The sequence below is a fragment of the Anguilla anguilla genome, chromosome 17, assembly GCF_013347855.1.
Source record: "Anguilla anguilla isolate fAngAng1 chromosome 17, fAngAng1.pri, whole genome shotgun sequence".
In the NCBI taxonomy this organism is placed as follows: Eukaryota; Metazoa; Chordata; class Actinopteri; order Anguilliformes; family Anguillidae; genus Anguilla; species Anguilla anguilla.
This window is the reverse complement of record NC_049217.1, coordinates 19,444,916-19,471,829: the sequence shown is the minus strand read 5'-3', so window position 1 is coordinate 19,471,829 and position 26,914 is coordinate 19,444,916. Positions and strand designations below refer to the sequence as shown.

General features: G+C 41.5%; 1 protein-coding gene across 1 annotated transcript in view; it reads left to right on the top strand.

Annotated features, from left to right (window-relative positions):
- The first annotated feature begins 7,273 nt into the window (after positions 1 to 7,273).
- The window catches only part of kdelr3 (KDEL endoplasmic reticulum protein retention receptor 3), a 42,327-nt gene continuing 22,686 nt past the window's right edge, over positions 7,274 to 26,914 (top strand). Inside the window, exon 1 of the mRNA XM_035398069.1 lies at positions 7,274 to 7,482. The gene's annotated coding sequence lies outside the window, so the exon portion shown is untranslated. The remainder of the gene's footprint in view (positions 7,483 to 26,914) is intronic.

Sequence of the window (26,914 nt, the reverse complement as noted above, 5' to 3'; positions counted from 1 at the left end):
AAAAAAACGGCCCGTTCAAACCCCTCATTTTGCATTGCACATTCGAATACGTTGACTGTTTCTCAAAGTACGCCATTGGCGTACTATTCTGAGTTGTATATTCGTTAATTGCACGCAATTGTTGTACATATTAGACATATCCGTGGCAAGACTGAATAGTTTGCGCAGTCGCTCGCATTACATTTCCGCCACACTTATATTTTCAGCTGAAAATATTCATTATTCCGAATGCTTCAAAAGTCGCGCAGCCCACTGTACAGCAGGGCGTAGAATCAGCTCTGATAGACTACTTTACACCGATACACTGAATACTTTTTCTCAAATGTGGACTCGTATAAATCGCGTTAGTGCTGAACATTTCACTGTGCATTAAATTCAGTAATTTGTGTTCAAGGCTATTAGACACTATTTGGTGACAGTGGCCTATTTTATTATTATTGTTTTTTAATTTTGTTTATCGTTTGGGTCCATGCAAACTCAGTAAAGTAACGACATGGACAATGAATAGATTACTGGGAGCATGGTGAGCTTAATTTATAGTTTAGTTAGCCATTTTAAAAGATTATTCAAATGAACGCGCAGATCGAGTTTGAGACTAATGTCACGATTATAAATTCTGTTTAAAATGTTCTAAGTGTTTGTATCGTAGCCTCCTTGTCAGTGCGGACAAACCGGCTGCCGTTTCCTTCTGAACTTCATGTAATTAGCAAACCATAATTATCATCATTAACAAGTTATGCCTTCATATGAGCCGTACCTGTTACATTACAAATAAATATACTGAAATTGGTTTAATTTGTTCAGGTAACCTTTTTTCTGAGGTTAATAATCTTTTTGCCACACCATCAGACTCAAGAATAATGATAAGATACAAATTATTATTAATAATACATAAAATAGCACAGCTATGAACTCTACGTTCATATTCTAATGGCTAGAATAATTCATCTACACATAACCATATGCAGTGCCTTCAGAAAGTAATCATTACCCACCTTGAACCATTTTTCCTCCTTCACCAAAACACATATTTATGATGCAAAAACTATTATTCAAAAATAGTTGATGGCAATAAGCTTTCCACACCCTGCTGCCGACAAGCAGCTCCATAGCCTGATGCTGCCACCACCATACTGGATGATGGTATTACCTGGGTGATGGGCTGTGCTTGGTTTGTGCCAAACATAGCACTTTGCTTTCAGGTGGAAAAAAAAAAAGAATCTTTAGTCTCATCAGACTACAAAATATTCTCCCAGAAAGTCACTGGGTCTGTCACGTGGCTTCTGGAAAATTCCAGGTGTGACTTATCGTTGGCGTTTCTCAGAAGTGGCTTGCATGTAGCCAATCTTGCATAAGCCAAATATATGAAGTGCTGAAGAGATTGTTGATCTCTGGACAGCGTCTCCCATTTCAACCAATGAGCTCTGGGTTCTTCCATATTTTTCCATTCTGTTACAGTGGACTTAATGGTGCTTTTAGGAAGGTTCAGAATCTTTTTATGACTTTCTCCAGTTTTTAGCTTCTAACAACTTAATCTCAAAATTCCACAGACATTTCCTTGGTTTTGATGCCAGCATGACTAAGTCTAACACGATCTACTGTCTCAATTGCGAGACCTCACAAAGTCAGTGATTTTTATTCCGCAATAATGCAGTTTAATACAGGTGGATTCTAAATCAACATAACTTGTTAAGGTGTTTGGTGTGACCTCAAAAGAAAATGTAATGCTTTATTTCATTATGACATAGAGGTAGGCTACTTACATATAAGTAAAAAACCAATTGAAACACTTTATATGTTCATTTCCCATTGCAAAACGAAAAAGAATCAGTGCAAGGTGAAAAAACAGGGTGAAAAGTGAAGGCACTATATTGATTTTGGATGGGGTTCCATTGCGTACACGCTTAAAGTGGGATTTCTACGACTCTGGATTAATTTCCTCCATCGAAGTTTGGTTTCAGAATTGTGATTTTGGCTCCAGGTCCTATAACCGGAATATTTCATGGATTTCTTTCTAGTCTGGCTTACCTGGGCAAGCACAAGACTGAAATAAGTAATTATATCACCTTTTTAAATGTTGCTACTATAGGCGTGATAGCCACTTTCCCATACTTCCCATCGTACAACATGTGACTGCTCACTACTTTACTTGCTTGTAATTTTGTAATATTACAAATTGATTGTCTGTTTGTGGAAAGCTTATCAACTTCCGCTGGGGAAAAAAAGAATAATTTGGAGCCGTACGAATTTCAGTTACTGTTTGAAATCTGTGAATAATGGCCACTTATTACATAAAGTCCAAAAATGTATTTCATTTTCCTACATGGGAATGAAGAATGAAAAACAGCTTACTGCAATTGTTTTAATTAAAATTAAATTCAATGGAAATTTAAAAAATACTATTATCAAGTATTTGGAAAGCAGTAACCGCGGGCAATAACCTACAACACAAAGGTTTCTCTTGTAAAGTCACCGTGATAGAGAACGGCGTAACGAAAGCAAACTCAGAATAAAATATACAAAACATTTGTACTTGTTCATTTTTAAACCGATAGCCTACACAGTATAGATTATAAATGATCATCATCATAGTCGTTATCGCGTCATGAAAGTCATAATAAATGACAAGACAAATTCAACATGAGTTGGGTCGAATAAAATCGTAGTTCCTGATATGCAGTAATGATGAGATGGAGGTTAAGCAGTCTATTATTTAATAACACACTCAGAGAAAGACAGTCAGAGAGAAAGGAGTGGTAAGCGTCTTACTTCTGCCGAGAAAAGGGTCGCCCGCTTAGCACGACAGTCCGTGTGTTCCCAAGTTTCCCGATGTGACGCTCGCGCTCACTCCCCAGCCCCCTCGCTCGCACTGCCCCGCTATGAATGCCTGCTCTGTGTCGCGCGCCGGGGCTTAAAGAGCTCCGTTGTGTGAGCAAAAGAAAAAAAAAAGAAAATTGACGAGAAAAATCTTAAAGGAACAGAAACTTACACGGAGGCGACGCTGGTGATTGGACGGTGATTAGTTTTTTCGTTTCCTGCAGGAGGGCGGGATTTATACAGACTATAATTCCACATAAACCATCATCATTAACATTACCCGAATAATACTACAGCTTTGTATCGGAATGTTGTGTGAATTTAGACAATGTATGAATATAGAAGTATAAATAATTGTTTGTTGCCTGTCTGTTTTTTAAATTGTCCTTCAGCTATTATTCAGCATGAAGTTAGGTATTTAAAATATTCCCTATGGTTGTCCCATCTGAGAATCTGAACACAACTTCTGTACATCCCTTATTTAGAACTGCTTAACCACCTTATATTTATGATAAAATTGCTGGGACGTCAGCTTTTCAGATATATGAAGAGTGTTACTATGCTGCTACAGGTTGCCCTGCTGATAAATTCCAGATAAAACTAGCTGGGATTCAAAGCTTGTTTTAGCTGATATGTGGCTGGTAAAAGCTGGTTAAACCTAGTTTAACTGAGAATAAGCTTGTGGCCAAACTGGTGGACTAGCGGACTATAGACTGATCAGCTGGTGAACAGCTGGTTGACCAGCTAAAACTAGCTAGAAGTTGCGAAGACACAGCTTAAACCAGCTTGACCTGCTTAGGCTGGTTTAAGATGGAATTTTCAGCAGGGTGCTGGTGGTGATATTGATGATGCCACTAATGGAGGGGTAATTTGAGGTTTTACACTGTAATCCAGTGTTGTTTATAGATTCCTTGTGCACAGGTTGAAAGCTGTTGTACATTTGTTGGTCTTGTCTATGGTTTGGTATGACTCAGGTCAAACAACTGCAAGTTTGGTTTGGATGTAAATACACTTAAGCTATGAGCAGAGAACAATATGATTAAACCCTTGAATTAGTTTACGTCTATGCCATTCCAAAGTTCTCAGACTCCATCTTCCTAACCCAACCCCCATTGCATGTTGCAACCAATATCTTGGTCAGTTAATATTGTTGAAAACAGGTTTTACATTGCCCATATATGTTCCCTTAAATCTATTAATGCATTGCCAGTTTTGTTCATTCTCATTTGCATTATCTCTGAAACATTTAGCGTCAATGACCGGGTATCCAAACTTTCATAAGTTAGGAGCCCTCAAATTTCACCAGTCGATCTGTAATTCAGTCACTTAAAAGCAGAGCCTCTTTCTAAATGACTAATTTGCCATGTAGAACATTATGAAAACTGATGTCATTAATGGTAGCTTAAAAGTGTTGGGATGTGAATACAAAGCCAATATAGTCTTCTTGACAGGTATAGATAGTTCTAGCATTATATTAATACAATTATTATAGGGTAAATCATCCCTCTTTTAGGGGTATGTTAAACAAAATCTCATCTGTGTCTCTGTACACTTTCACCAATTCATTTATAAGTAGTTAGTGTTGTGAATTGTTTCAGTGACTTTGGCTTTTTGTTTTTGTCCATCAATAACGGACAAGAACAGCGAGAAATGCCTGAACACGCTGGCAGATGACTACATCTGCACCGACTCCACCTCACGTCTGAGACTTCACTGCCTGTGATCATCCCCACATGAAATCTCTTTAAGGGGAAGGTCGATTTGATCTATGCAGTACATCCTGTGCCTCAAGAAAAGGCGTAAATAAACCACTGGCGCTAGTGCTCAAAATAGTGTTGTTCACATGGCCGATGTGGTTGTTTTTCATGGCATAGTACAGGCTGTATTCCAGACCGTATTGGAGCAGCAGTCTATACACACACTGCCACAGGCTTAGTCTAAAGTTTGAAGAAAAAGGTAGTGCAAGCATACATTAGAGATGTGCACCACACTGCACATTAGTCACACATTTCATTTAAAGCATACACTTAAAGGTACAGCAATAAGCGAGCTTGAATATATAAATTCAGTCAATTTGCAGTGCTCTGTTTCACAAATTGAAGTCACTGTTTTTCATTACTCGCATATTTAGAGTTTGATGGTCACTGTAGTTAGAAACTAACAAGTTTCTCAAAGTAATTTCTCAGAGCTGAGGACAAAACAAGCTCTGGATTTATATTGAATCTGGCACTCAGAAGTCCTAAATCTAATTGTTGTCAAGTGCTAAAATGAGAATAATGATGACGCTTAAAAAAAGAAAAAAGAAACACTTAAAAGCTCAGTTAAACTTATTTGAAAAGAAGAGGAATGTTAATGTATTTTTAAAAACGTGATACAACTGCAGATTTCATCAGATTTTAGAATGAATTGGCACTTGAATGCATGGTCATGGCTGTTCATATTCCGGGATTTAAGCCACATGTCGAAAAAAAAAATTAATCATATGCATGTATGTTGAATATATGTCCTTTTCAGTAAAATCCTTTATTAAAATATTGTTCAGCCTTTATTTTTTTTATTTTACGGCAGTGTGGTGTAGTGGTGTGACTGGGCTTGCAAATAAGAGGGGTGTGGGTTTGATTCTCTGCCCAGACATTGCTGTTCCCTTCAGCAAGGTTCTTAGCCTGAGTGGCTTCTGCAAATAGTTGTATAAATGGATAAATAATACATAAAAAGGCTGTGTTGTGTTAGTAGACTTATAAAGTACTAAATATTTATAACTTCAACCCTCATATTTACTTAGGAAATGTTCTACCCTGTTTGCCTGTCTCTTCTTCGTCTTAAGGGAATGCTTTGCTGAAGACATTAAATGATTATTGCAGACATTATTTTATTGTATCAGAAATCAGTGTCTGAAATCTTCTAACGTCTAACGTATGTGGTAAATATCTTATAAGATTATTTCAGGGTGGACAGTCTTGGATAACTGTGTGTCTCTAGGTCTCTTGAAGGAGGGGTGCATGGGGGGGGGGGGGGGGCTTTGCAGAGGGGTTTGGGGGAGAGGGTGACTCGACCAGTCCGGAGAGGAACACAGAGCACTTTGAAGTGTCTTTTCTGTCTGTTTTTGAAGTAATGTCCCGAGCCACTGGCTGATTTTGCTGCAGTGAGAACACTGTGGCTCTGTTGCATCTGAGAACCGACCCCCTGCTACCCTCTGCACCCTGGGGGGATGAGAGGAGAGAGAGGTGTGGGGGCAGGTGGGGGTAAGGAGGGTGCCCCCTCACTTTAACCTGCTCCTCAGTACCTGATGTGTACGACTCTGGACCTCAGAGAACTGGTCTTGGATTACTGGGACAGGCTGGTATACAATTATAACCCATTACACCATTTTAATCAGGTCTAGAGGCATTAGATATTTTGCATACCAAATCTAATTTTGAGTTATGTTCCATAAGACCGAGATCCTACCATGTCTCTAACATTGAATATAAGGAAATGTTTTATTTTTTTAAGTTTGTCCCACGTATCATCTGAAATAATTAAATATATAAATAGCAAAAAGTAATTTGTTTTTAAATTTGATGCGGTGAAATAGTGCTGGTTGCTTTCTCATCTTTCTAGAGTAATAAGTTTAAGGCAGTTCAGTTTGCTCAGACAATGTGTACTGCAATACATAAACCTGTGTTCAGTTCAACTGTACTTACACAGTATAATTTCCAGAGTTAAATCAACTCTTCCAGAGTGTGTATGGTCCCAACTGGACTCATATGTACTCTTTAAGAGTTGAATTAACATTGGAGATTTTATTGTGTACCACATACAGATGAATCTATACAGAATGTGACAATAATGCACCATATTTATTATATTTCATTTGCTGGCCTCAGTTGTGCTTCACCATAGTGATACAGACCGAAGTATAGCCATAGTGCACACCATTATTATGTGCTCACATAATGTTATTGTATGGCTGCTTTTTAAATTGCATCAGGCCACTCATTTTGGTCCACAGAGCACACAAATCAAAATGGAGTTTGAGGAAAATAATAAAATGATGGCGGGGTGAATATTGCAGCTCAAATGCACATAAACACACACACTGTATTACAGCTCAAATGCACACAAACACACACACTGTTTCGCTCAACAATAACTCCTTGTTTTTCCATTTTCACTTTCTCTCCTCCCCACCCCAAAAAAAGTCACTTTTTTTCATTATCCATGAATGTTGACTGTGATAAGGGAATCCTTACCATGAGTGAATCTCTCTGTCTGTCTCTCTCTCTCTCTCGTTCCCTCTCTCACATTCCCTCTCTCCTCTCTTTGCTCCCTTTGTTTTTCCTCAGGTGAATTGTAATCATGTGATCAAACGAACACCCCCCCTTCCATTACCCCCCTTAAATGAAAAAATGAGGAACAAAAAGCAGTTTTGTGTATTTAAAAAAAGAACAGAAAAGAGAAAAAGACGTGTGTGTCTTTTTAGTGCGTCTCTTTCTCTGTCCCTCTGCAAACGCACACTTACACAAAAACTGTCCACCACTCTTCTGGACACTTATGGATCTCTGGTCTTTTTGTGTCTCGCTGTTCGTACAACTTCTGTGTCTTTTTTGGGGGGCGGGGGACGCAAAATTTGTGCCCCGTTATACTGGCCGGTACCTCAGGATTTGGCCTGGCCTCAACTTCAGAGTGAGTTTCTGTGTCCCTGTGTGCTTGCGTGTATGTGTGAGAGAATCAGACCGTATTTAGAAGAACCTAGACTGCAGTTATCTCTGTTTCTGAGCTAAGTATCTTGAGACCGAAGTTCCTTGGGGGGTGTGAGAGAGCTCGTTGCTCATTATTGTTTAATTATGCGAAACTAACTTCAGCAAGGTGGTTGTGTGTGTGAGCGCATGCTGTGCATGCTGTCCATAATAAATGGAGGCAGTTGTAGAGATTTCTCTGTGTCTCTTGCAATAACTTGGGAAGTGTCATGGTGTGCAGGCACAAAGATAGAACACAGGAGAGAGTCACTGCAATATCTGCCTTATACCAGCACCTGAGAGCAGCTGTGTGCCTGTTGGTCAAGGTGAATGTGTGCGTGTGATGTAAGAAAAAGAGGAAACATCCAATGTAACATCCAGGGCAGCAAATGATCAATATTTTTATTCTGCAAAACATTAAGCAATTAAAAGGAGACATGACTGTTTAATGTTATTGAAGTAGCAGTTGAAGGTAAAGTCCAGATACCGACAACTTAGCCTCTGCATTCAGCTGTCTGATAACACGTTAAACATATTTAGTTTTTTGGAATTACACGCAAAATGTGCTGTTCTTTCATCTTCACACCACAATTGTGTATGGACAATTGCAATCTGCACTTATGTATTTATTTAGCTTTTCTCATCAATAATCTTAAAATATTTTGTGTTCTCTAGGATAAATTAATGCCTTAAATGCACACAAAATGTTAGATATCTGCATGGTGTACCTGAAGTGTAATTTTGGGCATTTAATACTGAGAAATGTATTTTTGCTTTTCTTTGTGATGTTCTGTAGATGTATTGTTTTGTTTTTGTTTTTTCAAAATAAGAACATTATTATTATTATTATTATTATTATTATTATTATTATTATTATTATTATTATTAGCTTGAATAAATATTGTCCTGTGCAGTTATTCTTAATTTAAGATGTTTTCAGCGTTAGTTTTTTTTCTGTAATTCATATATATACCCAGGAAACGGAAACTTTAATTGATCAGTTGGCCAGGTAAACATAATTTACAACATTTGCATTTCCTTTTAAAGTTATGCCTTATCGCAAGGCACGTATTGATTATAAACGTGATTAATCACTTTATCAAATGAGAAATAAATAACGTGGGCTATATTTAACTTGTATTGGATATTTAATTTTCTGCTTAAATGTTATGGGATACATATCGCTCAAATAAGCTACCTTTAAAAAATGATTATAACTGTTTTACTGAATTGCATATAAAATGTAATTGCATATTATTGCGCATTGCGATTTATTTTTCATGTTATTTTGTGTTTCTGACTGACAGAAAAAATATATAAAATATACGAACCTGTTAATAAATTTGTGCTATTTTGATTTATATTTTATGATATATTTTAAGAATAAAAGGCTTTATGAGATCAAGGCAGGGAGGCACACATTAACCGACAATTATTCACACATAAAAGATTCAATTGGCCGTCAGTAAAGATTTAATTTGCCGTCGTTATCATCGCTTCCTAAAGTTACTTATTAAAAAGTAGAAACTGTGCAAAATAAATGTAAAAGAAAGAAATCGATGCAAGCAAACACAACTACACGACTTTAGGGAAAAGGCGACTAAAACTGGATACTCACAAAAAAAAAGAATAGAAATTATCGTTCAGATTGTAGGGTTACAAAGTCGACAAATTAAGAAAGCAAGTGTGGAGTTTAAGAAGTATTCGTTTTAACAAATATACAATTTTTTACAGAAAATCTGGCTATAAATTTGACGCATATGGGTTATTTGAAATGACAATAATAATACTTTTATTCTTATAATCACAGTATTACCGGTGTTTTTATTTATGATTAAAATCTTTGTTTTTTTTATTTTTATTAATTACAATCTCAAATGATAAATGATCATTATCACAAATATAAGTCAATATAAATATACTTTTTTGACTCCAGTACTTATTATATATAGGCAACAATTTAGCTTAGTATCTTTTTGTCTTATCTAATTATCTTTTATTTCCCCAATACACCGCTTTGACTTGCTGACTACATTGTCATTTACAATATTCACAATTATTAGTTATTTATACTGTTGACCTAATTGCGCACTCACAGCTTTGTTTACTTAGTTCATAGATCCCATAAGTAAAACTGTACAGAATTTACGTCTTGCTGTCAGCAGTTTTGTTCTTCAAAATCTAATTTCTTAAACTGGATCTGTTTTGTAGCCTTGGGGCAGCCGGTTTAATTTAGCATTTTCAGTGGTCAGCTCAAAATAATTAGCAAGTTAATTATTGCTTTTGTTTAAGGTGGAAGGGCACGTGATTAGATTATGGGACACATGTAACGATTTTTTGTGTGGCGAGTTTCTTGCAAGATGTTAGTTTTTATTTGTATTTTTGAGACATCTATGTATCATAATTTTTTGTCAAAGCAAATGTAGGAACAAACGATTCAAATTGGTCTGCAAAATAGAATATTGGTTGATAATTTATATTTTCTATGGTTGTAGCTGAACACAAGGCCAAGGGGAACAAATGTCAGCATAACTATTGTGTCACTTTTTGCTTTCGGTATTTAGTAGTATGAACCTATCGTTAGTGCTGGTTTTAACATCTGAGTCAAATAAAACATTTGACATTCGAAATAGTTTCCCATACTCATGTCAAGTAACACCAAGTGATGTTACGTTCGATATGTGGATGCATTTATAGAAGAAGATATCTTAATTATATTTGTCAGCAAATGGTATCCGGGCAGTAAGGTCCAGTCGCCGTATGTAGGCTACTATTTGTTCTTTCATCTGATGGATAATTATTTTGCTGGGGTTCAATACAATGATTGACAGAGGAATTGCCAAGAAATAATTCATCTTGTGAATTAATGGGGTGGGTGTTAACGTACCATATCGATAACTTTTGTTTATTATGCCGAATATTTATTTTGTGTTTCTGTCAAAGATTGATGAAAAACAGTCCCCTGCTTCGCATGCGAGCAATTCAGGCAAATAGCGCTGGTATTATTTAATTAGATTTATCAAGAGGATTGTTTGCTGAGATTGGATTTTTAAACTAATTAAAACATTTCTTACATTGCGTCCAATGTGCACCCTCTTAATTAAACAAAACGTCATGTTTTTCATTAGTGGGGAAACGAGGCAGTCTGTCCTGCTATGGACGTGGTCTGTTGTGAGTAAAATTCACGTGGCGTTTTCTCCTGTCTGGAAATGTCTTCGCGTTGTCAGTAACCTGGCATGTGACAGCGATGATGTAGCCTTTGGTGTCACAGGAAGGGGGCCGGGTGGCTAACGGCTATGGAGAAGGCCTCGTGACCGATAGGGTCGGGGAATCACAAGCCAGGTGGAGGAGGGCAGGCCCTACTTTCCGTTTCTTTTTTATTTTGGTTCTTCTTAACGATTCGTTCCTGGCCTCGTTCGCAGTATTTTGCGGCAAATCTCTCAGGCAATTATAGAAGGCGAGGGAAGGCAAAATGGAAAGATACTAAACTGAAGGAGGGAGAGATGAAGAGACAGAGGGTGGGAGGGAATGCATTGAATATTTTTGTCGGGGATGTGGAAAGTTCTTTTGTCCGAGCTGTAGTTGGCAGAGAAAAAAATCCTCTGCAGATTCCTGAATCCTGACGAAGGAGCGAGAATAGCAGAGAAAAGCACGAGATGAAAAAAGGTCAACGGTCAGAAATTCATGCGCTGGGTCATATTTTGCATAATATGATCTTATACTTTTTGTGAGAGATGGGGAGGATTTATTCGTCAGCACGTCAAATTCCACTTTGTAAACGCATGAGATATGAATAATTATTCGTAAGTGCTTAAGGTGCTTGCACTGTGACAGCACATGAGATGTGATGTGGCAGACTCAGGGACTGCGTTCAAAAAGCTCTTTTTTGTTGGCATTATAAACCAGGGCTCAAAACTCAAACTGGAGTTAAATATTCCTACACACTGTCTGATAGACCCAGATGTAGCTAGGTAGAATATAATGCCATTTATTAAAGGATTGATTAATTGTGGAAAAGACCAGCCTTAATCAAACTGGGCCATAATACAATCACCAATGAACAGTGGATACAAAACATCCTCCTGTCGAGATCTAAAGTATTATATTAAGTTCAGAACCATCAATATTTCCACATTGCTATGGTGTCCATGCTGTAATTATATGGACATCTATTACAACTTTGTTATTATATTAATCTATTAATAATAATGCCATTCTGCTCATTTTTTTTGCCCTGAAACCTGTTTTAAACATGGAACCCAGTGACATCACATTTTATAAGATCTCAATTTCAATGGCTATATTATTTAATATATGTTAAGTACAAAATGTTTACTTATCTAACCAATCTTGATATTTGTTACTGAGTGAAATATCACAATTATCACAAAAAACATTATCGAGACTGAAAATTCCTTTCGAATTGCAATATATAGTCATAATTAAAAACCCATTACAATGTCTTCTCAAGGGGTTAATAAAAATAATTCAGCATTCCATAACCCCTGCTGACCTGTCCTTTCTTTCTTGCCATTTTTTTAATAAATCGGTGCAGCTGCGCGATGCTTAAATAGGTCCCCCTCTCTCCTTGAGTGTCTGTGACCAGCCATGAATCCTGTCTTTGTGTTCCTACCACTGAATTTCCTATTCTTTTGTGTTTTTCTTTTTTTTTTTTTGGGGGGGGGGGGGGAGTCTAAGTCAGTTGGGTGGTAGTGTGTGCGTGCATGGTGGGGGGGGGGGGGGGGTGGCGGAGTGGCTGAGTGGGTGCAGGGGGTTGAAGCTGGACTGGGTTCCAATGCAGCTGGGGAGGGGGGGATGGAGAGAAGGAGAGAAAGAGATGGCTTGGGTGGGGGAGCATAGCATTGCAGGCATCATGAATGCCCTATTGTACGAGTCTGTTCATATCTACACTAACAGGCCAAAGGGAAGAATCCAGTTACTTCAATTGTGCGGGGGAAACATCTAAAGGAAATTAATAGGGGGTGGGGGGTACACACTTAATTGTGTGTGTGGGATGAGGAGGTGGGGGGGGGGGGAGCGGTGTGCAAAAGGTAAAAGTTGGATTTCCAGTGGTATTCTACACTCACCTGTGTTCAATGCATTTGGAGAACCCTGAAAACAGTGTAACCATAGCAACACCAGATTAGTGCATCAACATCTGAGATTTACCTTCGAGCCAGAATCTTTCAAGAGCTGGTTTGCTGTCCTGTGGTTTGCTAAAGTAAAGAATATTCAGTTTACCTTTACATTACATTACATTTATTTGGCAAATGAGGAGACACACAGTTGTTTTTAAAATTATTTTTAAAGGCTTCTTTTTTTTTTTTTTTTTAAATCACCGTGTCCTCAGCTTTCATGTCACTTTTAATACAATGATAAATATGTTTTTCTTGTGGGTTGGACATTTACATATGCCGCCAGCTTTATTGGCATCCATTATAATAACATAACATAACATAACGACGAGAACAGGCCATTCAGCCCAACAATGCTCACCATTTTCCTGACTAAATTAATGCTCTGATTACCTACAGATTAGATAGTAGCTAACACTGTGAGTCTGACTGCCTCCAATCCTCTGTTAGTGTATGAGTATGTCTTACCAGTCATGGGGTCAAATGCAAGAAAATTGTAATGGCAGTTGTGTTTACATTCTGAGTGACTCAATAACAATCATGCTGAAATGATTTGGGTCATATTAACATACAATGCAGGGCCGTGGGAATGTGAATAAAGTCACTGTCATGCATCACAAAGAGCCCACAGAGAATCATGCGCTCTTTAAATGTTAAGGAATTACACCAAATGCAGGTGCAATTAGATGTGAGATAAATTAATTATTGCAATTGCAAATTACACAACTGCCACGAACCAAAGTGGGACATTGTTTTGGCTTTCTGTGCCTGCACTTTGCTATTGGTGCAACTGAAATTCATCACGCTCTGTTTAGCAGTCTCAGAAATAAGATCTGTAAATATTTTTGCAAATTATTTCTCCTATTTCCATTTTGCTGTCTCTACACTGACACACCCCACACACACGCTCTCACACGTACACACACATGCACATGCATATGCACACACATGCTGTCACACGTACACACATGCTCTCACACGTACACACACATGCACGCACACACACGCTCTCACACGTACACTCACACACACACACACACACACCTTTCCTCCATTACTCCGTCCATCCCCCCTCAGCCGTGTTCCTCCTGCTCTCCCCTCTCAGGTTTACTGTGTCACAGCTGCGCTCAGCCATCCTAACCCCCCCCCCCCTTGCCCCCCACACCTCTCCTTCTCTGTCCTTCTCTCACTCTTTTCTCTCTCTTGGTGTCAGGCTCTGTGCTCCCCAGTACACTGCTGCAGCTGTGTGTGAGGGGAAGGGGAGAGACGGGGGATGCAGCAGGAATAAGGCGCATCAATAGAGCCTTGTGTTTCCGCCGGCCTCTCTCTCCCCGTCTCTGCGTCTTCCTCTGGAGGGCAATTAATGACCCACTCCTGTCCTCATAAGTACATTTATATATGTTATATGTATATGTATGTGTGTGTGTGTGTGGGTGTGTGTGTGCATGTGTATGCATGCGTGCGCATTCATTTGTGTGTGTGTGTGTGTGTGTGTGTGCGTTTGCGTTTGTGTGTGTGCGCACGTGCATGTGTTGGTATGTGCATGGTATAATGTAATAAGTGTAACCTTGGATATTGGTATGTCAATGAGAGCAATTACAGAAAAGATAGAAAACAATTGGGGGAAAAAACAGGGAGAATGAGAGCGATGGAGAGACTGAGTCATGAGCAGTAAAATTCAGAGAATGGTTTAAAAAAAAAAAAAAAAAAATTTTTTTAATTTTAAGGGACAAAAGTGGCCTTTATCTCCGTGGCTGCGGCTGGCTGCTGGCCGGGGCATAGCTACCAAATAATTTGTGCAGCCAGAAGAGAGAGCCAGCTATCGCTATCTCTCAAAAGCTACACACCAGTATTTATACGAGTTCCACATTCACTCAAGCCAACTGCAGCACACATGTTAACTCCTACTGGGGGGGCAAGGAAGAAATCGGTTGAACCTGGGCTCTAGGGTGGCAGAATTACACCAGATCACTCCATTGTCAAAATATGCAAACACATTGAATCATAGGAATATGACTTATCATACACTTATTTTTGTTTGTTAGGGTATGTGGCATTCAGGAAAATGGGCTCTGTTTGAAATGTAATTCAACTGACTAGGTTGTACCTATTGCAGAGATAGGAATGTTTTATGTAAAAGCAGTAATGGTGAAATTTATTACTGGCTTTGACACACACAAAGTGCATGTCTTGGCACTTAAAATATTTTTTAAATCCCTATTTTGTCCGCGGTCTTTTTGACAATACCATAAACAACATAAACGGAAAAGCTCAATAAGTCAATTAATCAGATGGAAGCGTCGAAGTAGCCAAACTGGCGCTTCAGTTTGACGGTGGGAGATGAAAGATCCGAATAACAGAGTGCGCAGCCTGGTGCACTATTAAGTGTGTCCCTGCGTGCGTCTCTCAGACTGACTGTGTCAGTGTGGAGTCGATGCTGACATGTCCTCTGGTAATTACCCACCCGCTATGATCCTCGCTGGCCCACGTAATTAATTCGCCTCGAGCTACCGAAGGGGCTTTGATGGCGCTGTGTAGATAAGGAGTGACCCTCGGGCGCTCTCGGGCTCTACCGCTGGTTCGTAGTCAAGGATGTCATGGAGGTATCCCCGCGCGTTTACGGCGCCAGTTTGGGTAATTTAGAACTGTTCTTCGCCAGAAGAGGCATAAAAAGACTGTTTGTAGCTAATTAGTCGAAGCAAATCTAAATAGTTTCACATAAAGGCTAAACTGCCTATCTAGAAGAGCCGTCACGTTTAACGTCATTTTTGTCTCCTAGTTTCCGTGAGGGGAAAGCATGCAAAATTAGCGAGGATTAATTTTAAAACAGTCGCTCATATTTACATTTAAGGTAGCACGCATATTAAAACTTCTATTTGGTTTAATTTAATCCGGGAAAAGTGCGTTGGTTAAATGTTTTTATTATTATTATTATTATTATTATTATTATTATTATTATTATTGGTTTGTCTTTTGCTTTCCCCTCCACATTATAATGGTTTGTTCTGAACGCCGAATAATTCTCATTGTTAAATCAGCTCTGACAAAGTTCATGTCCAGCAACAGTCCAGCAGCGATCGATATCTTCTATTCTATCAGAATTGATACTACACTGGGCATTCTGTTGTGTAAGTGTATTAAAAATAATGTTAACCACACACTGCTGTGCTAAAGGATTGTGCTGGTTCCTTTAGTTTTGCTTATTTTGAATGTGCAGATCTACCACAGCATCACACACTCATATCAGATTGGCAGCTGGATGATATCTCATGCTAGCTTGATGCAGGTAGCCTATGAACCAGTACTTGTAACAATAGCATAGCCAAAGCTCTTCATTGAAAGATGGTGCATTCCCCCTCTGTCCAGGAGTCCATGCTGATTATCTAAAACCTGGCCTGCTGAAATCAGCTGACCGTGGTACATCGTACACATGCTGCTTGCTCTATTTCCAGAACACCTCATTTAAACTAAATTATATTATTGAATGCCAGCAAGTTGTTCCTGCAGCGTTTAAGGCTTTACAGCAGTGATGTTCATTTCTGGTCCTGGCAGGCCACAGGGTCTGTTAGTTTATGTTGTTACTTGGCACTTAATTGATTAATTAAAGCAGTCTATTACGCTGTAACCTCACCTAGTTTCTTGGGTCTGCATTGGTTGATGATATTAAGGCAAAAATAAAAACCAGTAGACCAGGAATGAAGAGAACTGCCTACAACTACAGTGTCCGGTGAGTTGCCCTGTTCAAACTCCGGATCTAAATGAATGTATGCAACATTCATTCTTTACTGCCTTGAACCAAGTTTCTCTGCCAAGCCTTGTATGTGTTCCTCTGTGGCTCCCATAATAACTGCATGTATTTCTCCAGTGGTTTGACGGTGAAGCATCAGCTTTGCACTGGCTGTGTCCAGGAGCCGGGTTCCACTCGTGCTGGTGGACATTCCAGCTGTTAGCTTAAGATGGAATCTTGCTGGAACCACCTTGTGTTCCACCTGCATACCATCTGGAACTTGGTGATGGTCTGTGGTCTGTACCAGTCTGACCCACCGCCAGCAGGAGGTGGCCTTGACAGCATGGTTGCTATCTCAATCACCTTGTTGCCGACTTGACCATCTCCAAACCAGCTTTGAAACCAGCTGGACCAGCGTGACACCAGGCTGGAACCTAGCTGGAATCTCAGGCAGGGGAAGCAAACGGCATCCCGCTAAATGGGGCGAGCGGGCGCGAGATTAGGCAGCGGGGCGGTGAGCGGATGCGTTAAGGATTTTACGACACGTCGGTCCGTTTCTGCCCTTGGCGTAGGCGGTGATTCACTGCGCTTAGCTGGTCGGCGTCTTTATCCAGGGTGACTGACAGGGCATTAGCCACATGCAGGCGTGGAGCTGAGAACAGAATGCCCAATTAAAATGGCAGAACTGCGGCTGGTGACGTATTGCGCAGTAACCGGTGCGTGTCGCATTGGCCAAAAGGCTGTAACTAACAACACCGTGCAGCCATTAGGGCCATCTAGTCCAGTCAGATCTCCTTCAAAGGAAATTAACTGATTTAGTGGTCGCATCTCAAAGTCTTGCTCCAAGCAAACAGCCTGTGAAAGAGATCAGGGCCTGGTGGATGTATGGACGGGCAGCGACTTTGAATCGCTCCATGAGGCAAGAGCCCCTTTTTGCCGTTTGAGTTTTTATTATCTTTTTTTTTAGCGTAAAAATGTCTGGAGCGCAAAAACTGCGACATCTCGTGTGAGATTTCCACACGTTCCTCCGTCGGCTTCTGTGCCACTTCAGTACAAGGGGCAGATGCAGTACCATCCTTATGGGATTATTTCAAATTCAGGTCATTCATTTTTATTTCACAACCAAGTACTCTTGAGGGACATGATTTAAGGAATTTTTTCCTCACGTGTTTTGGAACGTTGAGCACTGGAAATTATAGTGCATTGTTTCAGCTTTGGTTATGTATGCTGTTTAGCTTTGCTTTTTGCCCCCTTTCTCTCCCTTAGTGTAGTACCAAGGTCCATATACTGCATGGTAGATGATGACATTGCTGCATGTCTGGACTGTAAAAGTGCTGGTTGTGTGCTCACATCTGACCAAGCTCACAGGTGCCGTGATTATGAAGTTGGAACAATAAGGAAATAAGCCGTAGCCTCACTGCATGGCAGGATCCCAAAACAAATGATCAATTTCATTCAGACATATTAAATACATTTTTATTGTGATCATGTACAGTCTGCAGGTATTTCTTCCCCATCAGTTAGGCTATTATGCATGCCCATCTCCAGAGTTGGTTGTATGGTTTGCATTTGACTTACTATCCTACTACTACTTCTACTACTACTATTACTACTTTTTCCAACTATTCTTCTACTACCACTACTACTATGATTACTACTACTACTACTTCTACCACCGCCACTACTACTACTTCCACTACTATGACTACTACTGCTACTGTTCTATTACTACTACTATTACTTCTTCTACAGCAGTTCTATGGTTAAAGATTACTCAGGGATTCTGCCGCAGTGTCAGGAATAGGATTTGAACCTGCATCCTGGTGGGATGTTTTGTTTGTTCTGGCGGTTGCGCCCGTAGGGTGATTCTCACATGTCAGCCAGTCAGCAGACCAGGCTTTCCCAGCAGCTCATAATGATGATGTCATGCATGGCTGAACGAGGTGTTTGGACACAGCTACTGTTTGGAAGCAGGAGTGCTGGTATTTGTCATTTTTAAAGATGTGTGCGGTAGATATCCTCGAGCCCAGCATGGTGTCCACACACTGTGGACCCCAAAGTGTGCTGTGGCATCCATCAAAGGATTAGTTTTTTGTGGGGTTTTTTGACAGATTTGGGTGTACTTTCTGTTTTCAAGTACATAGAAATTCACACAGTTTAGATCCGGTGCAAACTGGTATGCATTTGGAACCTACAATTTGGTTAATAAAGTTATGGCAGACCTCTTTAGCATAAAGAGGACAACCTTGGCACTGATCCCCCTACTCCTTGTTCTGAATGTGTGTAATTGCCCAACTAACCCATGTACGGTCATTGGTGTCTGCCACTATGAAGTGGGATCCAGTTCATTTCTTCTCAGCAAGACAGTTATCCCAAACATACTGTTAAAGCAACAAAGGCGGTTTTCAAACCAAAACTGGAAGCTTCCTGACTGGCCAAGTCAGTCACCTGATCTTAATCCAATTGAACATGCATTTCATATGCTGAAGAGGGGCAACTAGCCCCTGAAACAAGCAGGAGCTGTAGATGGCTGCAGTACAGGCCTGGTAGAGCATCACCAGCAATGATACTCAGGACACACACGCACACACACAGGAACAAGTGCATTATGGGAGACTGTGGTTTCAGTAAGCTGAACAGGCAGTTGCCAATACATGTATCTCTTACATTCCTACTGCAATAACAGTGAAGGAGAACATACAACAAAATGAAATATGGATAAATTTCAAATTGACTTTTAACAGTCACTGTCCAAATTTCCACTACCCTGATCATGGATCACTATAAGCTGGCATTAACCTAAGGCCATCGTGGGAACTGAGAAGGGTTGATTCAGGGTCAGCTATAAACTGGATCAGTAAGTTTGTTCCATTTAGACAGAGGTAGCAAAACCCTGGCCACAGAGAGACTGCATTGTGGAGAGACAGACAGGGTATGGTCTCACTCAATAGTCACATTGAACCATATAAGGATGAATTCCTGTGCTGCAGTAACTGCGCATTTTCCTTGTGGACCAGTGCTCAGTTGGAATGAACATCCATTGTGGCTCTGCAGGACAAAGACTGAGCAGACACCTGCATTAATCCCATATCACTGTCTTACGTTTTCTGCTCCTTATCTGTGCTTGTCTATCCTCTCTCTTCATTCCATTTATGTCCATATCTACTTCTATTGGCTGACCCCCCCCCTCCCATGCAGGTGACAACTCCTATTAGCCTATCATGTATGAGTAGTGTAGAGGGGAATATTTACTTTTAAAATATACATGGAATTTTTTCATAGAATTTGCACAGTATTGTCGTCACTCCCCAGACCTGGAATGTGATCACAGCACCGTGTTCCTTGCCTTCTGCATCATTCCTTGGCGTGATTTCTCATTCAGGTTTCAGGTTACGGCCTATTTTTCTGGTGTTCTGACCGAGAGCAGACCGCATAGTGCAGTTGCAACCAGTTGTACGTTGAAGGTTGACCACTGTTTAATTCTCGCCTGTCTTCTCATTTGGCCAGATGTTGTTTTGATGGGTAAAAGCCAAAAGAAGAAGAACATGGAGAATGGGGTGGGGTGGGGTGGGGGTGGATGGGGGGGGCTGAAAAACAGGAAAAAAAGTCACTTTGCAATCATGAGTTTTTCTCGGAACATTGAATTAGCTAGCGTGAAAGGGAGGGGGCCTGGGGGGGTCTGAGGGCGGCCACAGAGATGCCCGAATGAAAGAGCCCGTTGTTGGTGGCAGGGAGGGAGATGAAAGGGAGTGAGAGATGGGGAGATCGTCAGCGAACGCCCCCCCCCCGTCCCCCTCCCTCTCTCTGGCCATGTGAGCCTGGGTTCAAACACAGGGTCCGCAGCTGCCCACAGGCAATCGCACGCACGCACGCACATGTGCACGCTCGCACTCTCACTCATTCTCACACTCACACACACACTCACACACACACACATGCACACATGTATGCGCACACTTTCACCCATTCACACACATGCGCACACACACACACATGCACACATGTACGCACACACTTTCACTCATTCACACACATGCACACACACACACACACACACACATACATGTACGCACACACTCTCACTCATTCACAGGCATGCACACGCACTTACACACAAGGGCACATGCATATACACACCCACACTCACATGCCAGCACACACACACACTCTCTGTCTCACATTCACACACACGCACGCACGCACACACATGCACACTATCTCTCTTTCTTTCTCTCTCTCTCCCTCTCTCTGTCTCTCTCTCACACATACACACGCCAAGTCACTCCCACACACACACACAGACAGGTGTACACGCATGCACCACCCACTGTCACACACAAGTACATATTAACGTACATACGCATACTCACGCTCACGCTCAAGTATGCATTAATACACACTCCACATACAGATCATTACTCGTTCACACCCTTCCTCATAAAGACACACACACAGGTTTAATGTAACTGCAACTCACATGGCTTGGAAAGATAATTGGGTTTGTGTGCTCTCAAATTTAGGAATCAAGGTGGCACCAACAGAGGGGGCATTAGGAGCACTGATTTATAAAATGAAGGCTCTGCACTGTGATTTGAGTCTGTGTTGTGATTTGGGTCTGTGCTGTTATTTGGGTCAGTACTATGATTTGTGTATGTGATGTGATTTGGGTTTGTGTTGTGATTTGGGTCTGTGCTGTTATTTGGGTCAGTACTGTGATTTGTGTATGTGATGTGATTTGGGTTTGTGTTGTGATTTGGGTCTGTGCTGTGATTTGGGTCTGTGCTGTGATTTGAGTCTGTGCTGTCGTTTTGGTTTGTGCTATGATTTGGGTCTGTGCTGTAATTTGAGTCTGTGCTGTGATTTGGGTCTGTAATGTCATTTTGGTCTGCGCTGTGATTTGGGTCTGCTCTGTGAATTTGGTCTGTGCTGTGATTTCTGACAACTCTCAGTCCTACAGAATCACACAGAATGTTGGATGATATCGATCTGTAGGTGCTGCGCTGGGCCATAGCCCATATCTGCTCTTGTGCATTGTTGAATTCCACCTGCGATGCTGAACTGTTTACAAATGTCATGAAGACGTGAAATGAAAAACTATGGCGTTTCGCACATTCACAGAGGCATCAGGCATATCCACATTGTCACTTTCTCCGGTACATTCTCCTGATTTCCTCATTCCCAGAGAAGTGCTAAAGCCAGCAGTTAGATAGGCAGATCCTGAGTGCCTGTCCCTCAGCCCGGGACTGTATTGACAGCCTCAAAGGTCTGTCTGTCATCTGAAATATTTTTACAGACTCCTCTCACTACTTCCTCATCATATTTGATGTATAGGCTACATCCAGGCTTACCAGCATCCCTTATACTGATCGGTCTACCTGTCACCGTTTGTCATCTGAGCTGCAGGACATTATTAAGTTGCTGAAAACAGACGTCAATATTGACTTGAGTAACTCAAGAAACAGCCATCTTGGGACCTGTCACTGCATGCGAATCGGTGGTTATGAATGCATCTTCCTTCCATTAATGAATGTTTATTTTGACCGATAGTATGCGCATGATAATTTGCAGCCGCGGACACATTCTTGCAGGGAGATGACTGTGGTGCATATGTATTCAGACATGACAGCTCTCATTTTATTGTGGCACAGGAATAACAATGGCTTGAGTTTTCTGACAACAGAAGATGATGATCTGTCATTTTCAGACAACCTTTGAGTAAAACCACAACTAGGTAATTAGATCTGTGGATATATTTTTCTCAAAGATGGTTCCTTGCAGTATTTACACTGGCCATTTTTGTGACGGTTTCACCTAAATAAACTATGAACTCTCTGCACCCGGTGTAATGTGAAAGTTGGTGCTGCAGCATTGTATAACTGCGACCCAGTGGAGTTTTGAAATGAATAGTCTGTGTATTTGCTTGTCACCTGCCTCCTGGGTGGCTGGATTCTCGGTGAGCTTCAGTGAAAATTTGTTTCTCTTGGCGTGACTCGGTCACTAAACCCAGGCTCTGTACATTACGAGAGGAGATCCAGCTTCTGATACGGGCCTCATGTACAGCCATGTGTCATTCACATTGCTGCTTGGTTGTGGATCCCACCATAAATTCTTATTTCATGCTATTTTGATCCATATGTTTCATTGACAATCACTGTGTGCAAGTGGCCTTCAGCTGTGCAACTATAACATGTGGTCCATGGGAGTACTGTTCACAATAAGGTCAATTTCATTACAAATGAGCCCCAGTTCATGGTTGCACAAAATGTATTATTATATGTATGTACGTACGTATACTGTGTAACTTGGTTTGTGTTTATGCAGTATATTTATGTTTACATAGTTATAAGTATAATACTCAGTGTTTTTTTCGATACATTGTACCTGACAGACAAAAAAAGGGAGAGACAGATGGACAGAAAAAGAGAGGGATATTGTGGAAGAGCAAAGTATAATACTTTGTGCCTGTTTTTTCTGTTTTTTTTGGTCTGTCTGAAAACCAGTTCCCATCAACAGAAGGTATTTACGGAATCTTGTAACTCTAGCCTTTCATTCCGGTGTCTCTTTACAGAGAGTTAGAGAGTGGGGAGCGAAAAAAAACCGAGAGAGAGAGAAAGGGGAAGAGAGAGAAAGGAGAGAGAAAGGGAGGAGCAAGGGGGGACGGAGAGAGAAAGGAGAGGAGGAGAAGAGCGAAAAAGGACAGAGAGAGAGATGCTCTTGTTGCCTCACAGTTAATGAAGAGATGTGGAGAAAGCAGAATGAGAAAAGATGAAGGGAATGCATGGCGACTCTATGTGAGAGAACAGACAGGAAGCACAACAGGGGGAATGAGGCTGGTGCAAAGGAAAAATGAGACTACATGAGTGCAGGAGGACCTGGGAGAGTCAGAGAGAAGGGCCGAGCAGGAAGAAAAGGGAGAGTGGGGAAAAATTGTGAAATGATAGAACTGGTAAAAAAACAAACAGAAAAAGCAAAGGCATGAGAGAGGAAGCAGAAAGATGGATGGAGAGAGAGAGAGAAAAGGAGAGGAATAAACACAAAGGGGGACAGAGCCCAATTAGTGTTGTAGTGGGCTGCCGAAGGCACACAATGGGCCACTGTAATGAGTATGAGCGTTTCACAGCTGGACAATGCACAATAGGGCATTATGGGAGCACCAAGCACATTAATGCCCCCCCCCGCCCCCTTACCACCCCACTGAACAGACACACTCACCAATAGACCCCATGGCCTTGGGGCTACAACCACTAAACTGTCCCCCGTTCTGGCTGAAAATGCCCCCCCCCTTTTTAAAAGGCTAAGAGGTCTCCCGCTGCACATTTTTATTGATACTGTTGGAATGTTGTGGGACTTGGGAACGGAGGAAGGGGAGTCTGGAAAGAGAGGGGGTGGGAAAGGAGGAGGAAGAGGAGGACGGTATTAAAGGAAGCTAGAAGGGGTTTTACCTTGTTAGAGGAAAAGAAGGATGATTTTAATTAGATTAAAGTTGGGAGGCTTGAGTGATTTAATTACTGGAACGGGGACATGGAGATAAAACGGGGCTTTCCATTCAGACTGATGTACCCATAAACACAAATGCGCACATTTCATGTGGCAAATATGCCAGCTCACTTACATAGTGAATGACACACTGATTTACTGACTCAGGAACTTCTCATATCACTTGTTCAAAATTTCCTGTGCATGGAAAGTTTAAAAACATAGAATTTGGCTTCGGAAAAAGGTGACATTGGTTTCCTTCCCGAGCAAAACATGAAAGCTGAGTCACTGTGATATCACGCATCACAAACCCCAGTAAACAGTGTTTCGACACGTCTTGATCGAGTAACCGTAGCCAGTAGGCTGACAAAACGAATTATAGCTGAACAGGGGAGATGTTTGTCAGAGCAACTGACACACTGGCTCACTGACTGGCTTTGACCGACTGACTGAGTCACTCAATGACTGCACTGTACGCCTCTCTACCGTGCACCGACTTCCTTCACACTGTTTATTTCCTTACACTAATGCAGGAGAACTACAAGAAGTGATGCCTATTGGCTGAGTATAGGAAGTGATGCTCATTGGCTGAGTATAGGAAGTGATGGACTGGACTGCATTTATATAGCGCTTTTATCCAAAGCGCTTTACAATTGATGCCTCTCATTCGCCAGAGCAGTTAGCAGTTGGGGGTTAGGTGTCTTGCTCAAGGACACTTCGACATGCCCAGGGCAGGGTTTGAACCGGCAATCCTCCGACTGCTAGACAATCGGTCTTACCTCCTGAGCTATGTCGTCCCTGCACTCGGCCAGTGATGCTCATTGGCCGAGTGCAGGAAGAGATGCTCATTTACCATAGAGTGTACTTAGGGACATATATACAAATCGTAGAGTTCAGTGTCATTTACTGGCACAGGCATGATGTGACTCCCAACTTGCTTGTTTACTTCTATCTTCTCACTTGTGTCAGGTGTCCAGGTGGAGGCCTGCAGTGGTAGGCCCAGCATTTCGCTCTGTTTTTGTAAGACAGAGCGGAAGGTGTTCGCGCACCTGCAGCTTTAGAGGCGATAGGATCCCGCTGCCCTGTCACCATGCCTGTTATTAGGCCAGGAGGTCGGCCTCCCGTTCCAACCTCAAGACTCCTCACCCTGTTGCAGTTGGAAGACAGGACAGATCCTTTTTTTTTTTTTAAACAACAGAACAAAAGTAGTGAGGCCGATACCTTCTTTATGCATTCTTTCACTTTATTCAGATGGGGAAAACAGAGATGGACACAGATGGAGATCACAGTACAGAAAGCACAACAGCTGGGAATAAAACTCCCATCAATACGGGCAGTGTTGTGTATGGGTTTAAGCCTGATTTATCCTTTGTTGCATGACTATTTTGACAAGTGTTGTGTATCAAAAATTAAAGTGTCGCACAATGTTTTGCATTTATATAGCCCTGGCATAGGGCTGTGGAGCGGGTTCTATTGTCTATGGTAACGAAACTCCAAACTGCTGATGTTTACGTCTGTGGAAACATTGCAGCGCCCAACGAAATTACTGAGAAATAAGGGAGAAATTAATTTTATATCTACTTTTTTTTTTTTAAATGATGCAAACAGAAAAAGGAAGGTGGTCTGTCGCTCAGATAAACCAAAAATAATGATGTATTCATGACAATGAATTTCAGTGTTCCATTTGGTTGTCCAGTCAACACTGTGCGACAAAGTATGAAGTTCTGCAACATAAAATCCTAAAGGTGCGAAAATACGTATTTTTTGTCATGTGACATTTGACAAACACTCTCCTTATGCACCCCTGTCAGGTGAGCGCGGTATTTTCAGATCAGCACCAGGGGGCGCTCCTGTTGGCAGGTCACCCATGTGCCAAATGGCTCCCACTGCATTCCGGACCCCAGATGGCCTGGCAGAAAGAGCTGTGCAGAGGCACCACGGCCACACCCAGGCACCCGTGTTCTCTAGACCCAGGCACTCTGTACATATAACCATCCCTCCCCCCCCCTCACCACCCCACATCCCCACACCCCCAGGGGCCTAAATGGAAAGTGGGGTGTGACGGATCACTGTAATGTAGCATTTAAACAGGCCCTCTGGATGTTTCCTCCACAGAGCAGCCTGTGCGCTGGATGTCGTGTTCTGCAACGCAGCTCCGGGGTCTGTTCTGAGTTGCTGGCACCGTCCCTAACAGTCATGGTTGTTGGTCTTGCTGCTCTTAGGACACAGTGTACATCAGCAGTACCTCTTTCTCCCCTGCCTCTACCCTCCATCGGGGACCCCCCTATGCCCACGTGGGACCCCCAATCACCCGGAACCTCATCCAACAGGGCCTTTCTTCCCGCATTATCACTTAGCGATTTGAATGGATATTATTTTGGATAGTCATGCCTAAGGGTGTCCCCTGACCTGCCGCTGACCTAACAAACAGTGAAGCAAACACATCTCAACTGTCCCATTCTGCTGGGGAATTAATTGTGCTGCAGTAGCTCATGTAACCACTGGAGGGCTCTGTTTCCAACATCCTGCCTCAATGTAAGCTCTGCCAAAGTGGAAGTCTTCAGAGCCACCTAGTGACGAGGCCAGGGTTTACCAGTGAGGATGTGTGTGACCATGCCTCTGCAGGTCTTTCAGCCTGTCCATCTGTCTGTCTTTGTGCCTCTGGCATATGTACACAAACACACATGTGCGCAGATTAATCTTTTTTCCTATCTCCATTGAAGGTGTGTTTTGGATATAAATGTCTGCTTACTGTATCTTAGTGTGTGAATGTGTACTCTTAAGATTACCGAATGAAGCGGCCTCCTTCTGTAGTGCTATAGATTAATGTCCATGTGTCATGTGTGCGCATGTGCCTTGGTCTGTAGGTGTACACGTAGCTTCAGTCCATGCACACATGTACACACTTAAATGTGTTAGAGTGGGTTCAAATGTGAGAGCATTCATTATTGACAGCGGTGTACTTTACAGCCAACCAGGTCAATGGCAAACTGTGGATTACAATAATTTACCTCCCACTCTCCATCTCTTTCTGTCTTTAG